The sequence below is a fragment of the Argiope bruennichi genome, chromosome 2 (assembly GCF_947563725.1).
Source record: "Argiope bruennichi chromosome 2, qqArgBrue1.1, whole genome shotgun sequence".
In the NCBI taxonomy this organism is placed as follows: Eukaryota; Metazoa; Arthropoda; class Arachnida; order Araneae; family Araneidae; genus Argiope; species Argiope bruennichi.
The window spans coordinates 48,833,695-48,859,779 of record NC_079152.1 but is presented as its reverse complement, the minus strand read 5'-3'; the positions used below and the strand labels follow the sequence as shown (position 1 = coordinate 48,859,779).

Sequence of the window (26,085 nt, the reverse complement as noted above, 5' to 3'; positions counted from 1 at the left end):
TTGAAAAGTTGATGTTCGGTCAAAATTTACAATTGCAGTTGTATTGGATTTACTCATTTATTTAGCTTTTTAAATATTTACTTTTGTGTTTACCTTAATTAGAAGTCGAGATATTTTATCAAAAACTGAAAGCCGAAAGTGGGTTATAGATTTTAAAAGGTCAAGATCGTGTGAAAATTCTTTTTAAATGTATTTTTCGAGTTAATATGGTGTTAGCCTATTTTCTAGAAAGTATTTAGAGTTTTCATATATAATTTATGAGTATGGCAAAAGCTTTGATCATTATTTAGTTTGGCAAATTTATTTTGCTTGTATTCTTTTCAGATTTGCTTGGCGTTTATATTTCAGCTTCTTTGATATTCGACAACTTTTTATATTGTTAAAAATTCCTCCATAATTGTTTATGTTTTAAAACACCCGTATTTCTTATGATTTTGCAGAATAATATAAACCAATGTCGTTCACAGGAGAAATAAGCATGTAAATAATGTTTACAGCATATTTAATACATCTATTCCCACTGTTAGTGAATCAAATTTGAAAAATAATTCCTCATTAAAAGAGAAAATAATATTGTTGCTCAAAATAGTGCTTCGAACTTGCAAATTCTAAACAATGTGATTACTTCACTGTGCTACCCCATATGCTTTTCTGATGGAATACATTTTGAAATTGAATCCTCTTATGGTTTATCCTTGATTTTTAGTTTTAAAATGCTAAAATAAACGCATTATTGAAAATTATAAATACCATTAGTATAAATCCTGGTATATAGACATTTAAAAGCTTTGTTGAATTTAGCAAAGAATGAAGTTAAACGACACACCCAAAAAACGACACTCGACCTTCTTCAAAAATAGAGCCGTTGGAAAAAGAAAGTACTAAAATTGAGCAAGATGAGGGCATGGGTTATAAATGTGGATAATTCTGATTTTGCGAATTCCTTTTTTGTAATGAAGTTATTGGCATATAAATTAACAATCCGACAATGCATATTTTTACGACCAGATTTTTTGGATAATTTTTATATTTCAAACAAGATAGTTCAAGTTATTATAATTGGATTGATTTGAAACTTGATAAACAACTTTTAAAAGGATTCTCTATGGAATATACTAGATTAATGTGCGTTGTATGAATAGGCTTTTTTTTTAAAAAAAATTACTATCTATTTGAAAAGTGATCATCGCAATAAAACATTTTAAATCCACTTTTGATACTTCTCTCCGATGTTACTTCGCCTGTTAAGGATGAAAAATCATACTTTTTTTTTCCAATCCTTTATCAGCTAATTTCCTCTGTAACGCACTCTCACTTTTAACGATTGTCTCACTTAGAATTTCCAAAGTGCCCCTGTTTCGATAAAGCAAAACAAATTGCTGCTGCAAACACAGCATAATCTACACTCAGTATATTGATAATTGCAATGATATCTCACATTCTTCTGTTATCCACAAAAATTTCTTAAACCTATTATTATTTTGTCTGCAATAAAAAAAAAATCGTCGGCCTGTGTTTTCGACATAAAACTTACAGACATCTGTTTGCAATAACCAGTGTAAAACTCGGTTGGAACTAACCAGTGTAAAACTTCATATCTTATTTTTTAATATATGCAAGCTCAAGATTTTTTTAAAAAAATTAACCGTTGTCGGTCATTTCGTCTAATTTGGTCTTGGTTTGCCCCACGACGACCCGCCTACCCGAAAAGACGTAGATCCTGAAAGTCGCCTTAAGTGAACCATTATTTATTTATTAAAAGGCTTACAATCATCGCCTGAATATGGGCGGTCTTTAAGGATATGCATTATACTTCATTTGTCTAAAATAATTTTTTTAAATAGTAAACAATCTAATTCTGGTATCAAGAGACAAAATTGATTTCGCTTGATTGAATCCCCTTAATGTTAATAGGAATAATCCTTTAAAATTGAGAAATCTTAATGATCAGATTTCATGCTTGCTTTTCATTAAAAATGCTTGTCCCTAAATAAGGAAGATGTTCGAAATAAAGTTCAAAATCAATTAGTATTTTATTGAATTTAAAAAGAGAAATAATTTCATCGATTATTGAAGTAGCCTCCTCAAAATTTTCTAATGTATTCTCTAATTTATGTTTTATCCCCCTCTTCCGGTATAAGACTGGGGGGGGGGGAGCTTTGGGAAAGGTTGTGTATTAATTTATGGGATGGACAAACGATAGTTACGAAATATCATTCTTTAGCATGCGATCTTTGGAAATTTATTTTTGGCTATTAATCACTAGTATGTGGTTAATACACAAGTGCCAGAAAGTTGAATATGTATCGTGGAAGTGTTTTTTTTGATCGATTGAAATCGAAATGTGGCGTATAACTTCAAACCGTAGTCACAAAATTACATATTAAATTTTATTTATTTATGTTACTGCGTGTTTTCAGTTAACATGTTTATATATATGCAAAAGTACAACCGATATAAATGGCCAACGGCTTGATATATTTGATTCGAAATTTAATATGGATCAACATATTAGATGCTAAACCTCTGTACCAGATTTTATCTGTTGGACTCTTTGCGTTTAGTAATTATCGTTTTTGTTTATACTCTATAGCCGGATAGACATATTTCGTGTGAATAAATTTTGCTTAAAATTTGTTAGAATTCTACAGATTTGGTGAGAGATTATGCATCGAATCATGTGTCAGCTGAAAGCGTTTTTCAGATATCCTGTTCAACGGCAGATGGATATTTATTGTGGAATATATATCATATTCAAATCGTATCGTATTCAAATATGAATCATCATATTCAACGGCATTTCTGGGGTTAGGGTGGTCTTAAACAGGGATATTCATCAAATGCTTGAATTCGAAATTTTTTGACGATTATAATACTTTATACTTCACACACGAGAAAGTAATTAATGTTAATGCCGGCGTCCTGGCATAGGGGTAGCGCATCTTTCCCGGGTTCGAGTGCCGGTTTGGGCATGGTTGTTCTTCCTATTTTATCTGTGAGATGTGTGAATGTGCCCTCCTGTAAAAAGGGGTTTGTGCAAGCGAATGAGTGATGCGTGAGTAGCAAAGTCGTACTCTCGGCCCTAGTTGGCGCTACTATAAAAACAAGAGGCGCTCCCCCTTGGACTTAAATCGCTGTCTTTGAACAGCGGGCTTGTCCGTGGCAAGTGCCATAAGAAACAACAACATAATTAATGTTAATAAAATTAAATGTTAAAATTCTGGCTTCGGAACCATTAATTATAAACATTACGAATACCAAAAGCTGTATTATGAAAGTCCGCCAAATTTCATGTTTATGTGTATGTTTGATCCGGACTCTGCAGACTCACGCATGCACATAAATACTTCGTTTTATATCCATAGATTATAATTTATTTTTCAAATTTCGTTATCTCGAATGTTCATGTGCCGAGTATCTAGTGCTTCACTTTTGAAAAGTGAAAATAACAAATACTGTGTATTTGAGCAAAATAATAAAGTTTCAAAACTGAAACATAAAACATTTTTTGTAAGAAATGCAAACGTGAAACATAAAAAACTTCACACATTCAAACTTTAATCGATGTGTTTCAATTCTAAATTTACAATTGTTAAAAATTATTTAATCGTAATGCATTGTATCAAAAATTACATTCAATACTCAATCATTATCATTTTTAAATAATGAATAAGCATTTCTGAAAAAGTTTCAGAAAAGTTCCCCCCTCCCCCCTCTATTTCTTCTTTAGATAATAGTTACAAAATATTCCACCTTCCATTTTTCATTCCGAGAGCAAGGAGTTGGTTAGTTTAGTCAGAATCGTTTGCGTTTTCAGTAGCACGCGTCGCGTGACCACTTGAGTGCGTTACAGCAAGTAGCGTAACTGGGCTTTCTTGTTGAATAAGGCTTCCCTCGCGTTCTTTTTAATATTCAGTACCTGTTCGAAATGGTGTATGGGATTGGGTGGGTTGGAAATGTTTACCTGAGTGTGTGAAGAACGACAAATGTTTCGGGCTATTTATTCCCCCCTCCTCCCCTTTTCTTTTACTTTGTTAGAGAAGGATGTAAAACTTAATCGTCTGCGCTGGTTAAGTAATGGGTCTTTTTCGTCGTCATTATTCGTGGTTTTCTTCTTTGCTGTATCTAATGGAGTTATTATTCGTGGTACATGGAGCTAACAGCTATGGTTTTCCTCGTGCTCGTTTTATCCTTCTATTTATTACTGTACGATACGTTTTTTTTTCATGCATTTCTCGTTATCTATATCTATACTTATAATAAAGCTCAATGTGTGTGTGTGTGTGTGTGTTGGCGCTCTACAGGCCAGGTCATTTGACATACAGCTATCAAATTTGGTACATGTATACCTTAGAGGTCGGGAATGTGCACCTGGGGTCCCTTTTTTTGAAATTTTAATTAGAATTTTAATTATTAATTAAAAACTAACTTTCCCGCCAAAAGAATCTTTCATTTTCCCCACCGCCAACTTTTCCGCCAAAAAAATCTTCCATTATCCCCAGCGCCAAACGAGAAAGGCTTCCGTTGTTTTTTTCTCCCAACAGTAATGAGGCTAGGGTTAAAATTTTTCGGCGGATTATTTCAATCGGTTCTGCTTATTTTCTTAATGTTTGATGCATTTAAAATTAAACATTGTTAATGAATCAATCTTTCAGATTCATTCTGAAGTACTTTTGAATTAAAATAAAACAGAATAAAGGAAATTAAAAATTTCTAATCCGCATAGCGTTACCCCAACTGGCGTAGAAAAAATCACGTATTTGCGTTACGTAACCGGCGAAGAAAACTCACGCATGCGCATTCTGTTCTGATTGTTGCCATGACAACATGTATATGCTTATAGTTTTAAGTACAACGTTTTTTAAGTAGTTTTTTTAAAACCTGTTTTCAACCGTTTATTTTAAACGATTCGTTTTATTTTCTTAGTGTTTGATGCATTTAAATTTAAACATTGTTAATGAATCGATCTGCTCATAATGAATCTAAGAAAATTTTGTTGACCAACTCTTGAGATATTACATAAATTTAAAAAAATATTCTTTAGTGCCCATAAAGTTTAAACGCTGAGTGACTCTATTTTCAGTAATCAGATTATAAAAAAATGCTTTGTTTCAGTAAAAAATATTATTATATTAATTGAAGATAAATTCTTTCCACTTTAATTTAAAGCATAAATTCTACGGGTGCTAACAGAAAATGAGAGAGATACATATTACGTTATGACTGAAGGCCTTTATAATATTATGAATGAATTATATGATAATCAAAATTTGAAGTTTTAAAATATTTTGATGAAGAAGCTATTAAAGTAGAAATTGCATAAAATATTTAATTATTAAAATTTTAACGAACATTAAGATTGGCGAACCGGCTGGTCGCCAAAGGCGGCTAGTATATATATAAAGAGAGAAAGCGAGAGAGAGAATTTTGTATATATGTATAATTGCTTTTTAAAAAAAAATGTTTTCCATTAGTAAACATTTTCTTTGTTTAAGGAAATATTCATTTTTGGCGTAAGCTTTTAAATTCAATGTTCCACATCTGTTTGAAAAATATTTTACACTATTCTTATCTGTTCGATTGTGAGAAAATGATATCGTTTTGTAATTTCTCTTCTATATCCACTTTATAAAGTCATATAAAAATACCATAAACTTTTCTCTGTATGTTAAGTATTAAAATCAATTCATTTGTATTAAATATGTTTATATATTACATCAAAATGGCTACATATCGATAATTATTATCCAATCATTTCTTTGAAAATTTCTAAAATTTTAGAAATAATTGCTAACCCAGATGGAATTAGGAGATTCGCATACATAAGTATATTCATGTTTGAAATTATTTATGCCCTCGTAATTATTTATGAAAGGAAATAAAAAATAAAGTAAAAAATGGCTCACATTTTTCTTGAATCATTTTTAAAGTAACCACTGGAAACGAGATTTTTCTTAAATGTCAGAGTATTGTTCATAAACTTCCATTATTTGTTCTGTATTAGTTTTAACAATACCATACTTGATATAAATAATTGTGTTTATAGTATAAAATAGTCTAAGCAACATTTGTCTACTTTCTGGGATAGGAAGTATGGAAATCATTGCATTCTGTGGCAGCATTTTAGATACATAACACAAAAATGCTAACAGCGAAATGGATTTTATTTATATACTAAATTGTAATTTTTATTATGCAAATAGCAATTGTATAATTAAATGGTAATATAAATTTTTCTTTATATCAAATTGTAATCTGTTTTAAATTTTGGACCTAATAGATTAACAGAAGTGATTACGATTTTAAAATTTCACATTTCTTCTTCTTCATTCTGCGACGATGCTAAACACAATACAAAGAATAATAATTTTATGCATACAGAAAACATACATTAATATGGTTATTTCAGGATTTGGTTTTAACTGTCCAGTCTATTGGGGATGAACCGGGGAGGGGCTGCTAAACTGCATATCACTTCTTCCTGCCTATGCAATTTAAGATCCCTTTTAGTATCCCATTTTTTTTAATTCATAATTTCTGATTTAGTACAATTCAGTACTTTATATTAATATATGCAGTTCACCGTATCATACGACTTTTTTTTTAAAAAAATTACAGAAAAAGGTAGCTTTTAGGAATAAAAATAGTACAAACATTTTAAAGGTAATTTTTATATGTAACTTAATTACTGGGAAAGTATAATCATGTAAACTGTTTGAATCCATATGTAGAAGTATTCGTTTCATACGCATTTAAAATAAGTAAATAAATGTAAAACGTTGACTTCATGATTACGAAAATGATTTAAACTTTACTCTTCATATATAATTCATTTTTCTGATGTGAAAAAATAGATCTAAAATATAAAAGTCAAAGCTGTTCATTACTGGTTTTGTAAAATGCTTTGTAAATTACTTCTTTCTTTTAGTCTCTTCATTTATTTTATTAGGAAAATTATATTTAAATAACGCCGAATAAGCATGCGTCTGTATTCCAGAAATTACCGGATAGAATATTCCCATGGGTTTTAAATATAACTTTTCCAGTTCATGTTATTTTGAGTTAATTTTAAATCAAAAGCATAGATAAAATAAATGTAAGTTTTAACACGTTATAGAGGATAAACACGGATTTTCATTATTGTTATTTCTCAAAACTATTAATTATTTCACCTAATATAAAAACAGTAGTTTAACGGCGCACAGTTGTATCCCTTTGAAACTAACTCGAGCTAGCTAAAATTGAACTAGGGAAGCATTTGTTTACCACAGGAGAGAGAAGATATAATTTAATTTAGTTATATTAACATCCCGTTTTTTATAAAGCAACATTAAGACTATTTTGCGACGGATCTCGTCATTTTGAACCGCGATCAGATGACGAGGACGACGCCTGAGCTGCCATCCACTCTCTCACGTTTGGCCCCGACTGATTTAACGTGCACTGGACCCGCTTACACGACGGTTCTTCGGTGGAATCGGATCTTGAACCTGAAACCCACCGGTTCCAAAGCCGAGACTTTACCACCAGGCCACCGCGGCCCCTGATGGGAGAAGAAATTCTCTTGGATCAATAGCTTTCATTCATTATGCCAGATGAATACTTTTTTTTTTTAAGGAATTTATTAGGAACACTAGATATGAATGGATCAGGAAAAGGATTCGGTTATTGCGCATAAACTGAAAGTAATTTATCGCTCAAATGTCATTTCGAGTTAAAATATATCGTATACCACTTATCTCGTGGATCAAATTTCAATCACGTGTCCATTCATTCCTTTGGAAAGCTCATTGGAACGCAAATCTACTTCCTTAATTATGGGAGAGCCACACGAACCCTCTCGTCGTACGTTTCTTTTTCCGCTCATTAGTGCAGTTAATTGCCAAAAATTAAGTTTTGTAGGCCGTAAAGTGAATAATTGAAACCGATGCGGACATTTCTCTTGGCTCGCGTCCATTCGGTGGGAATAAATTAAAAGATTTTTCTTTATACCGAGTCCGAGAGGGATAATTAACTTCTGTGCGCTTCGCCTCAAAAGCTTGATTTATTAACTTCCAGTGAACTAATATGCGGAAATAACACCTTAATTGGAATGTTCCGCCATCCCCTCCTCCTTAGCTAAATAGTTACTGTGCCGCTTAATATACTGTGTTAATATAAAAGAGAAGGGGGGAAAAAAGGGAATATTTAACTGAATCGAGTAAAATATGGGTCTTATTGCACATTTTGAGAAATTATATATACATATATAAATTGAAATCTGCTGTTGCAAATTTCAAGTTATCATGTGAGAACATTATTTTTTAAATCATTGTTTGTCTTAATTCATTTAAGTAATTAACCAGTTTAAACAGTTTGAAACAATCACGTGGTTATCAGATTACGCATGCATTTCGATATTTAGAAAAACTATGTTTTTTTTTTTCTTTCTCCCCTATATCAAAATCAGTCGAGCTCCAAAACTTTTACCAGATAGAAAAATTGAAAATGGAAGTTTAAAAGACAATTATATATATCTTTCGATACTTCTCTCTGTTTCGAGTTCATTCCCGTTTTCTTCTTTGTGCTTCTTTCGGCGATAATTTCTTAAGACCCATGCCCTTTATTTTCTGCCCACGTATTTTGAGGTTTCAAAAACCCCAAACCAAAACAACACCATGTTCTCACATGATAAAAAGAAAGTTAAACACACACACGCACGCGTGCACTCACACAGGGATTTATTTGGGGGGGGGACTCCATAGAAAGAAATAGTCAGTGGTGATTTACATTTTTTGTTGTTTTGTTATTATCATTTTGTTTTCAACTTTTTTTTAATCCTTAGAATTGTTTACGTGGTAAGCAGTCCTATAAACGGGGATCTGATCAATTAAGAGAAATAATGATATTTCACAGACGGCACTTCATTCTCCTAACTTCTATACGTTTAATCTTCTGCCGTATCTGTAATTATCTCTATAACCACATAAACGGTACTGGGTGTTGAACTCAGCTCCTCCATTCTCGAAATCGAAACTTTGTTATCAGGATTAGGAATAGAAAGTCAGGATAATTAAGAGCACTTTAAGTAGAATGGATGAAAAGTATGAAACGCCTCGAAACAAGTGTGATAGTGCCAAGTGGCGTATTGGTGAATTTTTCACTAACAGCTTTTATTCCGTTGATTTTTTTTTTGGGGGGGGGGATATTCGTAAACGGCGTTTCAAGAGTAGCTTAGAGATCGAATGATTTATTTTTTTCATGTCTTTACCCTTTCTAGGGCCGTGGGAAGTATGCTTCCCACCAAATTTATCAATCTTTGTATGAAATTGTGTAGGTTGGCATAAGTTCGGACAATTTTTTTTTAGTAAGTCAGAAACTTAGATGCTTTACTTCTTTATCTCAGACAAAATGATGTGTCTTGATTTGTTACTTAATTATTAATTAACCAAATTAATTAATGAATCAAATTAAATTTATCGAATAAGCTAAATGAATCCCTTTTCTTATTCTAATTTCGAGCCTAAAAATATTTTAACATAATATGATTAGAAAAAAATGGCGCTTTAAAGGGTTAAAAAAAAGACAAACATTTAGTGATGGATTTAATTTACCCCCACTCCCCGGCCTTCTCTTCTTCTCTTTAAAATTAGTTGAATGAAATCTTTCTGTGCTTAACATTAAAAACAAACGGAAGTGATTCCCCCCCCCCAAAAAAAAAATTCTTCGCATGATTTCTTTAACACTAGCGAACAATGGTTATGAAATATTGATCTTTAGAATCAATTTGTCATTTTTACTGAATCTATCGTGTAATTCTTGGCGATTTTTTTTTTTTTGGCGTTTAATTTCTGGCATTGAATCGAATTTGACTGTTTAGATGCGTTATTTCCAACCAAATGAAAGCAAAATTAGTCAAAAAACTACAACTGTAGTCATAAAATCACGTAACAAATTTAATATATTTGTCATTCTGTTTTTTAGTTGTAGCATTTACATTCTTGTGAAATTGTAGACCAACAGAAAGTCTTGACGGATTTCGTTGCAAATTTGATAGCTATCTAACCTTCAGATGTTAAATCTGTATGCCAATTTTTCGCCTAGTTTATTTACTTCATTTGTGGCGAATTAACACTCTGGACGGACTTCGGTCAAAATTTGATAGAAATCTACAAATTTCGTCTAAAGAACAAATTTTATTAGTCTAGCCAAGAGCGGAATATTATTATTATTATAATCATTTTGCTTACTATCTGCGCAATTTATATGAGGAATCTGAAAACATGACCGCAAATAGCAACATGCAGTTAGAAGATAGATGATCCGCACTGTTATGATTTAAATAGCACTATTCTGGGTAAAAATGACTTTTAGTGTGCACCCAGCTGCGCCAACAATGCCAAGTCGCCAATAAAGATGGCGGACAAAATAAACAAATACTTCCGCGGAACAGTTACGGTTACCATTTCCCGCCATCTACTTAGGACTTTTTACTGATAAGTATTTTTTTTTTTTTTTTTTTCATACTGCCCGGTGCCTTTTACAGACGCCTTCGGCATCTGTAGAAGGCACCGGGCAGAATGTTTTAACTTAAAAAAAAACATCCTACGGCTTCGCTAGCAGCGGGAGCGGGAACCTAGTAGCTTCGCTACCATATTGAACGTAAAGACTGTGTGGATAACAGAAACAGTACATAACCGAAAGAAAAGAAAAAATGAAGAAATAAGCAATCGGAACATTCTCCATACAAAATTTCAAACAAACATACTTTTCCCAACTTCATAAACTCGTAAAAAAATATATATTCCATTCACCCTACATCCATTCTGCCGGTTCGATATCAAACCATTCTCAATACAAAATTTCAAACAAGCATCCTTTCCTAACTTTATCAACTCGTAAAAAATATATATATGCATATTTAACTCACCCTTCGTCCATTCTACAGGTTCGAAATACTCCCGACATAACAAATTATGAAGGTAACCAACCGAAATAACACCAAAAGAATTACGAGAACTGCGAAGAATTCTATTGCAGCTGTCTTTTAAAGTGAGAATGCAGACGATCGTTTAAAGCGCATACTAACAATTAAAAATTGCAAAAGAATAAATATTTTCTGTTCGTATTCACATTAAAAAAAAGAAAGAAGAAAATAACTTTTAATTATAAGCTTAACTTTCTTTATTTAATAAAATTTTAATTATAATAAAGAACAAAATTAAAATATTTATTCGATATTTTTTTAATATTTTTAACTTAACATTTTTCCTAATGTAATTGTAGTTTATGTACAACTCAACCATTGCAAAAAGTAGTAAACAAAACAGCAGTACGGTTGCTATAAGATGGATCCGATGGGTTGCAATATTGGCGACAAACAGCTGGTACACACTAATCTTCACTTAGGCCCTATTCTGTTATTGATGCTTCCTTTACTATAATTATTCACATTGAAAATGAACAAAAGAAATGTATGGCAATTAAAATAATGCGGGTTTAATGTTTGTCACAAAATACTTTCTTGAAGATATCCTGATCATCAAATTATGCTTAAAAATTTTATTAAAATTCAACATAACCTATATTTACGGGTACCAGTTAATTACTGAAGGCAACTAGCGTTTTATTAAAAAAAACTGATAATAATAATAAAAGCATGTACATACTTTTGTTGTTTTGCATTTTTCTTTTATCTTTCCGGTAACATTTTTCAGTTGGTTTGACATCTGAAAAAGAAAAAAACGTCTTGGCTATATTGGATGCAATATTTTCAATATTAGTTATTAGTGAGAATCTTAAAAATAATTGACACTAACATACAGTCGACAAATACAAAATATCGTCTTATGAATTTCGAATTCACTTTTGCAAGCTTTCTTCAACTGCGATCACTACCCGAAATGGGACTTCAGAGGGGTCGCGGAAACTTTTATCCTACCTTCCTCTTTTAAATTTTGTAATAGATGCATGCAAAAATATTTTTTTTTTTAAATTATCTTAAAGGACTTAAAGTTCAGATTTTTGAATATTATTTGAGATTAATTTTTTTATGCATTTCGATTTCCAAATTTAAATGAGTTTATATTACATGAACTCCAGATTACTTATTTTACAGAAAATAATTTAACGAGAAGGGTCTCCCAGAAGTTTTCTCGCATCCTTCTTTATAAAGGTTTTATTCTTCTCTCACATAATGTGTGAACCTCGGTCAAAGTGATGAACACCACGAATGCTCAGGTTTTTATTTTCAGAGCCCCGAATCTGTGTGTTTTGTAATTTGTAATATAGTAAAGAAAACCGAGTATGCATTTAGGACGCCTTTTTAATGGTCGATTTAAACCAAAATGTTGCTTAATTACAATTTTAGGAACAAGTTGGCATACTGTATTCCATTTATCTGAGTCGTTGTGTTTTTAAGTTAACAGTTTTACATGCATGCGAAAGTACAGTTGGTCAACCCTTTAGTGAATTTGATTCAAAATTCAATGCGCATCTAAAACTTAGATTCTATAATAACTCTGTGCTAAATTTTAACTTCCTAAGTCTTTACGGGCCGCGGTGGCCTGGTGTAAGGGTCCTGGTGTACCCTGGTCCCGGCTTCGGAACCGGAGTGTTTGGGGTTCGTGACCCGATTCCACCGAAGAACCGTCGTGTAAGGGGGTCCGTTGTACGTTAAATCCGTCATGACCAAACGTCCTCCCGCTGGTGTGGTGTGGTGTGGAGAGGGGGGTGCCAGCTCAGGTGTCGTCCTTGTCATATGACCTTGGTTCAAAATGACGAGGTCCGTTTCAAAATAACCCTAGTGTTGCTTCAAACGGGACGTTAATATAACCAAACCAAACCTAAGTCTTTACGTTTTATATTTATCGTGTTCACTTGCATTCGGATAACTGGACAGACATACTTTCTTTCGTTCAAAATTCGATAAAAATGTACAAATTCGGTATAAAGATCACACACCGAATTTCATCTCTCTATCCCAAAGCGTTTTTGTGTTATTGTACTCATAGACAGACAGACATATTTCCAGAAGTGTATTTTTCGAACTCGGAGAAGTCTAGAACGTTGAGATTTATCGAAATCTCAAGTCGAATTTATTGATGATTATAATACTTTATGTATTCTGATTCTTCAGAATTTTCTCAGCAGTTTTAGGAAAATATTTATCACTGGAAACTTGTACTATTAAAGAGAGGGTTACTTATTGCTTGCCTACATCCATTTAGTATAGCAGTTTCATTAAAATTAAATGTTTAAATCATTCGGACGAATAAAAGACTATAAAAATTAATTTCCCTATTCGAAAATCTCGCATATCTGATGTTTCTTAATAGCAGACATTTGATAATAATCGTTTGGATATCCGATCGCTTTTGTTTTCATCTCTTTTCTTAAAATAGCTTTCGTTCCTTAAATGTTCATGTCACTTTTAAAGAGGAAACAGCCGCATCGTTTCCTCCGGTGTTGGCGAAGCGGTCTCTCGAATTCACCGGAGACTTAAATTGATTTGGCGAGAAAGCGCCTTGCTTTCGGAAGTGAAATTTCCTGAGGATAAAGAAGTATTTTTGTCTGGAATGGAGTTGATTACATTTGTATATATTCGAATAGTTTACTTCCCTGTAAGATGTCGAAGTTTGATAAATGATAAATGTGAGTAAATATCGGAATTAAGTGGGTAACCTTTTTGAGATTTAATTTTTAAATTTCTTTTAAGAAAAAACGGCATCTTTTCAGATTTTTTTTTTAATTTTAAATATTATAAAAAATGTTCTAACATTATTGAAATTTTACACTAATGCCACTCTGAAAAGAAAAGAAAAAACTTGATCAACCATTTCAGTTTTTGAAAAATCTACTTAACATTATTTCAAAAATGAATATTTTTGCTTACTCTATGTTCAAATCTCTCTATCTACAGTGGCTCAAAAAATTGAGAGTACATCTTACTTTTACTTCATAAATCCGACTTTCAATATAAATAACACATTACCGGGAAGTGCAAACATGATTTTATTTTTACACATAACAAATGGTATAATTTAGAGTAAAAATAAAGAAAAATCAACAAAAAATTTCTAAATTGAAAATTTTCAGAAGCATTTTAAATAAACATACGCAGAATTTTGCCTCAAAAAATTGAGAATACACCAATGAAATTTTTGCAATATCACACATAGAAATAAAGTGTCACTATTCAATTGCATGTCTTTTGGCTCTTATAATGGCCTCTAAACGTCATGGTACCGATTTGACCAATTTTTGGTGGTATTTGAAGATATTTTACTCCATTCTTCTTGCACCATTTGTTTTAAATGGGTTTTGTTTCTAATTTTGTGTCTTTGAACCCCTTTTTTGGGTATGTCCCACGAATATTCAATGGCATTGATGTCGGGGTACTGTGGTGGTGTGTGTAACTGCTATTTACAATGGAAAAGTCACTATATTTTGAAGTTACGAGTATTCTGTTTGGGATCGTTGTCTTACTAGAAAATGAAATTTCCATATGAACACAAATTTTTAGCACTTTCTTTTAGATTGCAGCGAAGTATATTCAAGTAAACCGTATCATTTATAATGCCATCTATAAAAATTAAATTTCCTACCCCGAATGAAGCCATATAACCTCAAATCATCACGGAGTTACCATCATGTTTAACTGTAGGACGTAAATTTTTTTGATACAAAGCAGTATTAGGCTTTCTCCATACAGTAAGATGGTTGTCACTGCCAAAAATGTTGAGGTTCCTTTCATTACTAAATATAGATTTCTTCCAAAGGTTATTGGTCTTCAATTGATGAGTTTTTGCAAACTTCAAATGCTTTTTCTGAATTTGCAGCTGGTGAACGGTTTCTCTCTAACAATGCTACTTTTATATCCAGCTTGTTTAATGGCATTTAGCACAGTTTCAGCACTTACACTTCTGCCTATGATTTGAAAAGTTTCTGCAACAAGTTGGATGAACCATATGGTAGCAGCAATCTAAAAGAAAGTGTTAAAAATTTGGGTTTAGATGGAAATTACATTTTCCAACAGGACAACGACCCCAAACAGAATGCACGTAACGTCAAAATATGTCTTTTTTATTGTAAACAACAGTTACACACACCACCACAGTACCCTGACATCAATGCCATTGAATATTCGTGGGGGATACTCGAAAAAGTGGTTCAAAAATACAAAATTAGAAACAAAACCCATTTAAAACAAGTGGTGCAATAAGAATGGGGTAAAATATCTTCAGATACCACCAAAAATGGGTCGAATGGGTACCATGACGTTTAGAGACCATTATAAGAGCCAAAAGACATACAATTTAATAGTGACACTTTGTTTCTATGCGTGATATTGCAAAAATTTCATTGGTGTATTCTCAATTTTTTGAGGCAAAATTCTGCTTATGTTTATTTAAAATGCTTCTGAAAATTTTCAATTTAGAAATTTTTCGTTGATTTTTCTTTATTTTTACTCTAAATTAAACCATTTGTTATGTGTAAAAATAAAAACAAGTTTACACTTCCCGTTAATGTGTTATTTATATTGAAAGTCGCATTTATCAAGTAAACGTAAGGTGTACTCTCAATTTTTTGAGCCACTGTATATATTTAATTAAAAAACCGTTCGTATGTTTGAAACTTATATAATTCTATATCCTTTGACGAATTCGGGCGAAATTTGGTACACGTTTTCCTTAGAATCTAAAAAGATTTATTGCACTATAAAATGGATCTGAAGATTATACGTTTTTTCACAAAAACTTCTAAATAAATTATTGCAAAAATATTATTTTTACACTATCTTAAAACAAAAATAAAAAAATGTTTTTTGTGATATAAATTTTATTTCTAAATTACTATTTCCCTAATTTTAATCAATTTTTAAATTTAATTTTAAAATTTTTTATAGTGTCTTTTTTTTTCCTTTTGGAATATTAAGCCTATTTTGTTGTTTAATTTACACCTGTCACTCGCACACTTTTTCCAAAGTTGAAGTTATTTTTTTCGAACACTTTTTTTTTAACTTGAGTTTGAGATGGATATATTGCGTTATGTACGTACCTTAAAATATCAATACGTACCTTAAAATCTTTTTTAAAGCTTTTCTAATTTATATAACTACTAGCAGTACCAGCACAGTGTTGCTCGTGGCATAACACGCAAGAATAGAAATTTGCTTTGAACTTAAGTCTAGTCTCCACCCGATATGACATGGGCATGTCACACAACATCAAACAAACATAAAAATATACTTAGAAATCATCAAATATAACTACAAAACAATTTTTTATAGCACACATTCAGAAATATTTAATCTTTTTTTTTTATTTTGATATGACTTCAATATACTAAAACCTTCCCCATTAAATACCCTACAAAATGGTACAAATATCTCTAATATCAGTTAATTTTTTGGGACATAATGAGTTTTGAATAGCTAAAATCAAATATAAACAAAGAAATGCATTGCATATGCATACCACAGCTCTTGTTATCTACGCATGCGCAGTTTGAGGTTTTCGCACATGCGCGGATAAGTGCAAAGAATCAATATTGCTGTTTTACGCATGTGCGAATCGTAGTAGGAAAATAATCAAAGTCGCAGTTATAAAATTACTTTTATTATTTTGATATGGTTTCAATATACTAAAACCTTCCTCAATAAATGCCTTACAAAATGGTACAAATATCGCCATCATCAGTTAAGGAAATTGAAATCTTTAATAGGAAAAAAAAAAAAAAAGCCTTAATAATTTTAGAACAGGAAAATGGAAAGAAAAACTAAAAAAGGAAGAAAAGTAATATTAAGTTATTATTTGTTCATGTATGTCATATGTCATCGAAAATAAAATTCTACCTACCTTCTGAAATACTAAAGAAAGAAACATCGAAATTTTGATGCAATAAATAGACACGTAAGAACAAAAAAAAAATTGTTTCTTTGATCATTTTTAAGCTATAGTTCTGCTGCAAGTTAAATACGTCATCCCATTATCAGCATGTTAAATACACTGTTTCGGTTAGATATTTGCAAAGCTCAGGTGGCGTTAGCTTAGCTAAAGATGTTCATACTAAAATAACTTTCCAAAACAAAAAATCACCACGGTTAAAATATTTCATAAAAAGTTGCTGAGTTTAAAATTCGTTTTTGATATCGTTTTTTTAAGATTTCTTCCAATTTCTGTAGTCGCGAGAAAGAACAGATTAATATAAGAAAGCAGCTATTTGGACGTTTCCCATTATAATAATGTGGAGAGTATTTTATCTTATTAATAGAAAATGAGTTAATTATGTCTAAATCTCATTATTATTCTAAAAGGTGCAGCGCTAGCATACTAATTAAGCAATTTCTATCTGTTTTTCCTTTTCATTCTCTCATTTCTGGGATCGAAACTTCATAGTACGAAAGTATCGAGTAAATGAAGTGACTTCAATTAAAATGTCTTGCTGCAGACAAAAAAAAATGTACATTATTTAATTAGCATTAGTTTATTGGCATGGGGAATTATATTTTGTATTTTTGTGATTTTTTTAAAATTTTTTATACTATATATCTTTGCCTCAAAATTTATGTAACAAGTTTCGTCGTCTTAATGAAAGAACGAACTCATTTGAGAAACTAGGAGGATGAAAATTCTTAGATATTTAATGTACTTTTCGTGTTTTAATAATTATGATACATGAACAAAATAATCAAACATCGAAAAGTTGCCGAAACGGTCCCATTTTCTTACATTTGCTCAAGATTAATCTCTCCTCAGATGGTTAGAACTTCCCGTATTAATGTTAAAAAAAAAAATCTTAACTCTGCAAGTGGTAAAAAAAAAAAAAAAAAAAAAAAAAATGGAATTTTTAAACCATATTACAATAGTATTAATTTTTTTAATCATGTTAAAGGAATATTAATTTTTAAACCATATTATAGTAATATCGATTTCTAAACATGTTGCAGTTATACAAATATTTAAACTTTTACTTCATAATACTGTACACTTTCCAGACATGTTCTTGACACTTAATGTGAATTCAAAATAATGTCAGTTCAGCACTTATAATGTTAATTTAACAAAAAAAACCAAAAAAAACCCCATCAGTTTAAGTAATAACAACGAAAGAATCCATATAAACATTATTTGTTCAAAAAAAAAAAAAAAATCAAAGATTCTGATTTTTTTCTTGATTAACATCCACAAATCATTGTAAAAGAGTTTTATTTCACAAGTTCTGGTCAAAATATCTTAGATAGAACATTCATTATGCATGTCATTTTTTTCCCGAATTTCATTAAAAATATTTTAGATGGAACATTTCTAACACATGAAATTCTTTCTTCCTATTTTCACTCAGTTATTTCGAAATATAAATACTTGATACCATCAAAGGGCAGGAATTCAAAGGAAAAATCATTTGAATAAATTTTAATATTAATATCTTTAACGTTAAATCCAAAATTTCGTTTAGCTCTTTTAAAATTAATTGAATTACCCTACTTTCTCTTTTGGATAATAGATGACGATACGTGATTAGATGCGAATCCCACAGTGCTTTGCTATTTTTATTATAATGAGATGAGATGCTGTGTTGTTAAAATGTGCGCACATTAATGTCTTGTCTTTATTGTTTGTGTTTGTTTTGTGTGAAATGTGATCATTAAAGAAATGTTCCCTAAAACATGGGTCCTCTTGCTTCCACTGCACGGATCAATAATCATTCCACCACAAAGATAATTTAAATACAGAAATGGAGAATTTTGTTCTATCCAGAGTACCATTTATAAAATTTAAAATTATTTTAAGAATAATATATTTTGGCTGAATTGATGAATTTATTGATAACATAACATGGTAATGAAATTTATTTTAGAACGTGAAATTTAAAAACGTTTTATGTGTTACTTTTTATTCTGTTAGCCATTGGTTATAACAATTTAAAGTTTGTCGAGCAATAAAATCCAACGTAACACTAAAATAAAGCAAGCTAATTTTTTTTTCAGAATCAGATGAAAAAAAAGAAAAGAAAAAGAACTTATCTCATACTACTTTCGTTTCATTTCGTTTTATTTGCTAGAACTTAACTCACCCACTTAAATTTTTTTTTTCTTTTCCATTTGCTTCTCCCTTCCAATGACTTTTGTTTCTTCAAATCACCTGTGATCGCCCGCCCCCACCCCAGACCCTCGTTATTTACTGTAATGTTTTGTAGTACTTCCATCAAAAAACAACGACTGCCAATTTTACAAATTGTGTCGTCCGAAAACGACTAGAATTCCGTTTGAGCGTGACGGGGACTTTAAGCTCTTCAGCTTCGCTTCGGTGCTTTCTCTTTTTGGAAGAGCCAAGGGATGAAAGTTAAGGGATACTCCAAACTTTATCGATACCTTATCTTGGATCCTTTCGAGCGAAAATGTATTTCGCTTGATGAGAACTAAGAATTGAAGAAAGATAAAAATTTGAAGAAAAAAAAATAAAGATGGTAAAGACAACGTTATGATGTTTGGTAGTTCCGCAGTGTTTCTAAGTGGTCAAGAGCACCTCCACGTCTTAATTTGGAATAGCAAGTTAGACGAGGGTATAAAGCTCTAATGTCATGAAAGTTAGTATAGTTATTAAATTAATTGTTATGATATAATTATTAATGGAAAATAATATTTTAATTATTCATGAGGGAATAGAGAATAATGGAATTATGTTACTAGTACCTGTTACTATGGCGACTGATTTAATGAATTATTTTGGTTAGTTATTTTTGAAAAAAATCCAGAAAATTTCACGCGTGTAATTCATAGGAACTATCTAGACCGAAACAGAAATTACTTTGAAAGATTTTAATCTACCAACAGATTGGCGACGGAGTTAGAGAATTCTCAGTCTTTTTACGGACAGAAAATTAATGTAAATATTATCTGTTGCAGTTCTAGGCCTTTTCCTAGAACTGTGCATAGCAGGATCATATGCTGGCAGTTGAAGTAACTCGTTGCGAAACTGGAGTAATTTTTCGAAGAACTTAATTGATGTTCTTTTAATAAATTCCGAAACAGGTTCAATTTGGAGGTCATCATGAAGTATTTCCCTTCTGACGTACCAAGGTGGATTAATATTCTTCATCACATGTTTATTTTGAAAAACTTGCAACTTCTTAATGTTTTAGGCAGAAGTCGCCCCTAAATTTCAGACCTATGCAGCAATACTGATCTTAAAACAGCTTTGTTAGATCAGAAACTTAAAAACATAAAGGATGAATTTGTCCGATTCCTTTGCATCGTGGGAAATTGGTTTAGTATTAGAATCTAATCTCTTACGAAGATGAAGTCAAATTGAATGTTTCTAAGAACATGTAATTTGTTTTTTTCTTATCATTATTAAGAGTTTAATCATGCAGGTCTGCAATATTTTATTAATTGAGCGCCACTCTCCAAATTACCCTCGTTTAACCACGAGCTTTAATTAATAATTGCAAATTCTAAAGATTCACAGCTTAGACGATGGAATTTCATTTCAATATGTCATTTCTACTTTCGTCTGGTTGTCGCTCAGTATACAATTTATTCAATGGATTCCATGCAGAAAGAAATAATTGATAGGCTGTGACCAAGGCAATAAATTTCATTTTGACCGCTTTCAACAAACTTTTCAGATAGCATGTATTAACTGTAACTTTAATTGCAACCCTCTCCCCAAGCAATTCTTTATTCAGGTTCCAACGTCATTGCCGAAAACAGGAAATCCCCTTTTCTGAACTATTTAAACTCTGCGAATTTGTTTTTATTTCTTTCTTAGAGTGAAGGGATAAAAATTTGTCAAGCTAAGCGAATTCTTTTAAAAGATACTTATAATTCCTTTACCTAAATGGACGCGTGAAAAGAAATTCCTATCAGAATCTCATAGTATATAATCGTGGCCATAAATATTTCATGCGATCTTTTCACTTTTCGCTCTTGTGTCGTGCTATAGATTGACGTACCTCGTGGCTTCTTGCTTGTACATAAATTATACCTCCCGGGAAGAAATAAAGCGAGGCTTTAAAAATACAAAAGTGTCTTCTGCTTCGACCACGAAAAAGTTTCAAAAATTTACACAGACACACACATATGATTTTTCCAAGAACACTTCTTAAAGTTTTTTTTTTTTTTCACAAATTAAAATAGTCTTTTTCTAATCTGTATAATTCATCCATCAAGTTTGTTCGCGGACAATACATCCCTCCCTATTACCTCTCGTAGATCCCATTCAAAAGGCAATTATTTATCTTTAAGATAGCTTTTGTTCATTTTTATTTAAATATGTATGTTATAATAGAAGGAAGAAATAATGACATCTTCACTGTAAAGCATGATAATTTTTTTTAAGATGCAAAATAGAATGGACTTCGTTTTCTTGAGGAGAATGAGAAATAACTTAATAATAAACTGAAATCTGTAGTCTATATATTTAAAATAAGTAGGAAAAATCAAAGAATCAATCCAGCGAAAACCGCTTATTCTATTTATCAATTTTTATTTAAATATGAAAACTTGCTCATGATATCTATATATATCATTAGTTGTTGATTGTCCCCGTCTCTTCATTTCTGAGAAAAGTTTTTTTTTTTTTTTTTTTTTTTTTTTTTTTAATCTTTTCAGCTCCACCCACGATATAGATTTTGCCAATTATTTTTTCCGTATGAAAGCTTATTGCTCCTAAATAAATCATCAATAGTCGACTGCTTCTCTTCCCATCATGGTCCAGTTCCGAGAGGAATCTTAAAAATACTACTGCATTACTATGGATAAAAACATCGACGGAATTCTACAACTGCAACCACATTTTTTTATAAATTTTTATTTCATATGAATGTTTATAGTTTGTAATCAATGACTGTTTGCTCACCAACTTGCAACCTTCCATTTTCGTGTTCTTCGGAGAAGTAAATGCCTTTGCAACTGCTTGGGAAAACCGCACACATGTACACACGCACGCACAGCATTGCACATGCTCTATGGGAGAAAAAAAACGTTTACAGAGTCCCTAACCCTAGCCATAGTAAAGATTTCATCATTTTTTTTCATCGTCATCATCTCAAAAATACACCATCAACGGGCAACTACACCCCCCCCCCACACACACACACACTTGTCTCCATTGCAAAATAAACTTTTAATAGAGCGTCTATAATTGGAGGGATTTCACCGTTAATTCCATTACTTTTGCTAGAATACTAATTGGTCACAATGCTCTATATTTTCTATTCAAATATAATTCAAAATGAAAATCTTTTTGTTTGATAAGATGTAGTTTATAGAAGTTGTTGACATAATGAAATAAATACTACTTACATGGTGGCCAAGCAGGTAGAATCCAAAAATGGTTATTAATTATTTATGTTTGTTTTTTAGTCATAAATTAATAAAATATTAGCGTTTTCTTTCATGTGATAATATTGTTTGTATGCATGTAAGAAAAATGATTCCTTAATACGTATAAGCAGAATCCATTTCAGCCCGAAAACATAATTCTAAAATATTGAATTCAGATATTAAATAGTCATTTACCGATATACATCATACCAATGGGAAATTGTGGGTATTTTTTTTTTTGGCTAATATATATTAGCAAATATTTCTAAGACTTTTTTTTAAATCTTTGCAATATTGTTTATCATTTTACATAAACAGTTCAAAGGTATCGACAAGAAAGAAAATTTTACATGTCTTTTACCAATTCTCTATTATATTTTCAAATACGCAGATAAACATAACACAGGCGAATATAAACAGATCTCATATAAAAATTAATTGTTTTTTTTTAAATAAAAAACGCTTACTTAACAAATTGAGCATGAAAAGAAAAACTTTCATTTATTTGGATTTTTAAATTAAATTTACTTTTATTGCTAATTACATTTTGCACTCCAATATTTATTACAAAAAAAAAAAAATAGAAATCGACGATCTTGGCGATTTTACCTGATAGACAAGTACCCCATTGTTAAACCAACCTTATGGTCACCTGATGGGGAAAACGACCCTGTCTTTATATATAATGGAACATTTCTTTGTCGAAACGTTGTTTTTATACTAAGTATAGGTATTATTTCTTCTATTACTAAACAAGCGATGACATCTTAGAGATAACTCGACAAGAGTTTCAATTACTGGTAAATCTATTTACGACTGTTATGGGGTATCCTGTTATTATACTCTTGTTTATCTTGAGAAAATCTAATAAAGCACTTTTTGAAGAAACTGCAGTGATTCGGTTGTTGATTATCGTGTATTTCTTTTTCTGTGGCATATTAACAAATAATGTGAAATAAAGGAAAGGAGATCAAATAAGGAATCCCTGAACATAGACCAAATATATTTTTCTATATGTTAAGCTCTAGCCCATATTATTATTTAGAAGCTAGGTTTACTTCTTCAATATATTAGAAAGAAATTCAACATCTTTGATGTCTTAAGTTTTAGACCATAATATGATTTTTACTGGAAAAAGGGAATAAATTTACGAAATGAAATTTATTTCCATTTTTCCAGACACTGTTTTAATATGGAGAGAGAGAAAATTTTTATTATTAGGAATTTTCATTAATAATTTAACTTTTATAATTATAATTTTCAGAAATTGCCATTATATGCATTTTAAAGCTAAGCCCATTTTTATATTTTTGCAATTAAAAATTAATAATTTATTTTTATTATATATTTTTAGTTTAAAATAGGAATCCATTACTTATTTAGATTTTAAATAAAATCTGTTTTAAGATTTGAGATCATAAACGTTATAATGTTTCCCACTAAGTTTTGAAATACAATTTTTATTATAATATATACAATGAAAACAAATATTGGTATTGTAGCAGTTACATAACTCTACTACCTTTTCTTTTGATACAACAGATGGCGTTACCTTATTAGCATCAAGGTATATTTCGGATGATTCTTCTTGGGGTTCAGTATTAGATTCTATTCTAAGTGAATATAATCTAATAATAATATTTCATTAGAAAAATGTACGCTATACCCTAAAAAACTACATAGAAATATTTGTAAAATTGGTGAAGATATCTGAGATCAAAATTATGAACTTTCCATGACTTCTGGAATCACGGAAAGGTCATAATTTTATTAGTAAATATCTCCACCAGCTTTACATATAAGTCCATGAACCTTTCTTCCTGTGTTTTAACTATGATATTGAGTGGTGCATTTTCCACACTGTATTTTTTAGCCGATCTCCTTTATTTATAATTATATTTTAATTATTTTGTAACTTCCTTATTTCGTCACTAGAGGCATTCTAATATGTTTTTATAAATTCAGTATAGTCACTTTACCATAAGTACTCAATACTTCTCTGGTTATAAGAGAAGCCGATATGAATTTAAAGAGCCTAAAAAGATTTTAATAAGCACTCTGCATATACAGCATAAGCAAAATGGAGGATTCAAACTTTTGCTTTTTTTTTTTTTTAATTTTAGCCTTTCTATAAAAAAATAGTCGTAATTGATTTCATCGTTAATTCTCATTAGTAATTTATTTCAATAAATTATTTTTGAATTATATATATATTGAATGAAAGAGTTTCGAAAATTGAAATTCGATGAAAGCTACCAATAATAGAAATGAATATACTCTATTTACAAAAACTATAGAATTAATCGAAAAATCATTCCATTACTCTTAAAAGTTTTTAGCTTATATTATGATGTAATTATTTGTTCTACTTATTTGTAAATGAACGCATAATTAGAGTTCTAGCGTTACTCAGCATGTGAAATAATCAAATTTGCCGGCTGAATATTTGTTGAACACCGAGTGTATTCTAAAATTAGATATATAGTCCTGAGAGTGATCAGTTTTCATGAGACAAAAGCCTTTTAATTGATAGATTCAAAAATAGTGTAGCTAACGCATATTTATGTTAATCAAGCTCTTAATATCTCTCAGAAATGTGACTTGAATAACTTGGAACCGTTTATAAAGTAATTATTTTATTAGTAGATAATCAGGTCATGGACAGTGAGAAACAATTGCAATCGGTTGTTTATTTTGTCAACTCAGATTAATTTTAAAGCGATCACTATAGAATTGATATAGAACTTTAGGTTGCACCAGGAACTTCAATCAAACGTTCTATTGCTGTACAAAGCTTTATTAATATAAATATTGATTTAGAAAGCGGCAGTCGGCACTCATTTTCAATTTCAAAAAGACTTAATTTAAGGAGTATCACTGTTGTGTTTAATAAAGCTAAGAAGAAAAAAAAGGGTCGCTTCCTGTTTAGAACAAGCCTATATGTAACCCGGGCTGTGATTTAAGAACCGATGCAACTAGCCTTATTCCTCTTCCATTAAAAATTATGTTTCTGCAAAAGCCGTTTCATGAATTTTGGAGAAATCATCGGCAATTTTTGCTTTGAGCTACTTAACCTATGACTGAGTCATAAATGACCGTCAAAATGTTTTAGATTCTCGTTTAAATTTGTTTAGGGTTGCTGTTGCCCTAAAATCTTTGCATACATCATCTTAGGATATAGTATGACTCTTCTAAAGATTTGTTTTGAGCACCACAATCAATAAATTGAGCCGGTTCTCTGGAATCGATGAAAATTAGTTTTTTTCTGTAATAATATAAGGGAATATAACATATCAAAGTTTTTTGCCACTTAGCAAATTAGACTTGGTAGGACTGATGGCACTTTTGTGGCCATCGATCCTACCAGGGATAGATGAAAACTTCCGGTTGTTGGCGTAATTAGGTGGACGTTTAGGATTCAACCTTAAGGCCGGTGATGCCCTTAGGTTGAAGCCTAAAGGTATTACCGATCACAGCATAACACCTCCCATAGGAAGGTCGTCCTATTATCGATAAAGAGGACCTTGACTTCATATCGTTACTGCGCCTATTAGAATGGGGGAAATCAACTGTTATATCGGAAGCTTCTTACATTTATACTCCATGCCAATATTAACCGATCCTCTTTCAACTCAACATAATCAGTTCATCACCAAGCATCTCCTCAGGTTCGACATTGCGTTTGTGGTGAGAAATGTGATCTAGATTACTACATTATTGTCTGCCCTATAACAGTAAAAGAAATTCATTTTGCCAAGTCTGGTATAGGAAGCTTT

The 26,085-nt window shown here is 31.1% G+C and overlaps 1 protein-coding gene and 1 long non-coding RNA gene across 6 annotated transcripts in view; one reads left to right on the top strand and one right to left on the bottom strand.

The window, feature by feature from the left end:
- The window catches only part of LOC129956829 (inaD-like protein), a 924,555-nt gene that overhangs the window by 541,942 nt on the left and 356,528 nt on the right, over nucleotides 1-26,085 (top strand). The gene's annotated exons all lie outside the window — the stretch shown is intronic.
- Nucleotides 1-26,085, bottom strand: part of LOC129956859 (uncharacterized) — an 84,084-nt gene that overhangs the window by 25,231 nt on the left and 32,768 nt on the right. The window contains exon 2 of the long non-coding RNA XR_008782706.1: nucleotides 11,649-11,708. This is a non-coding gene — a long non-coding RNA (uncharacterized LOC129956859). The remainder of the gene's footprint in view (nucleotides 1-11,648; nucleotides 11,709-26,085) is intronic.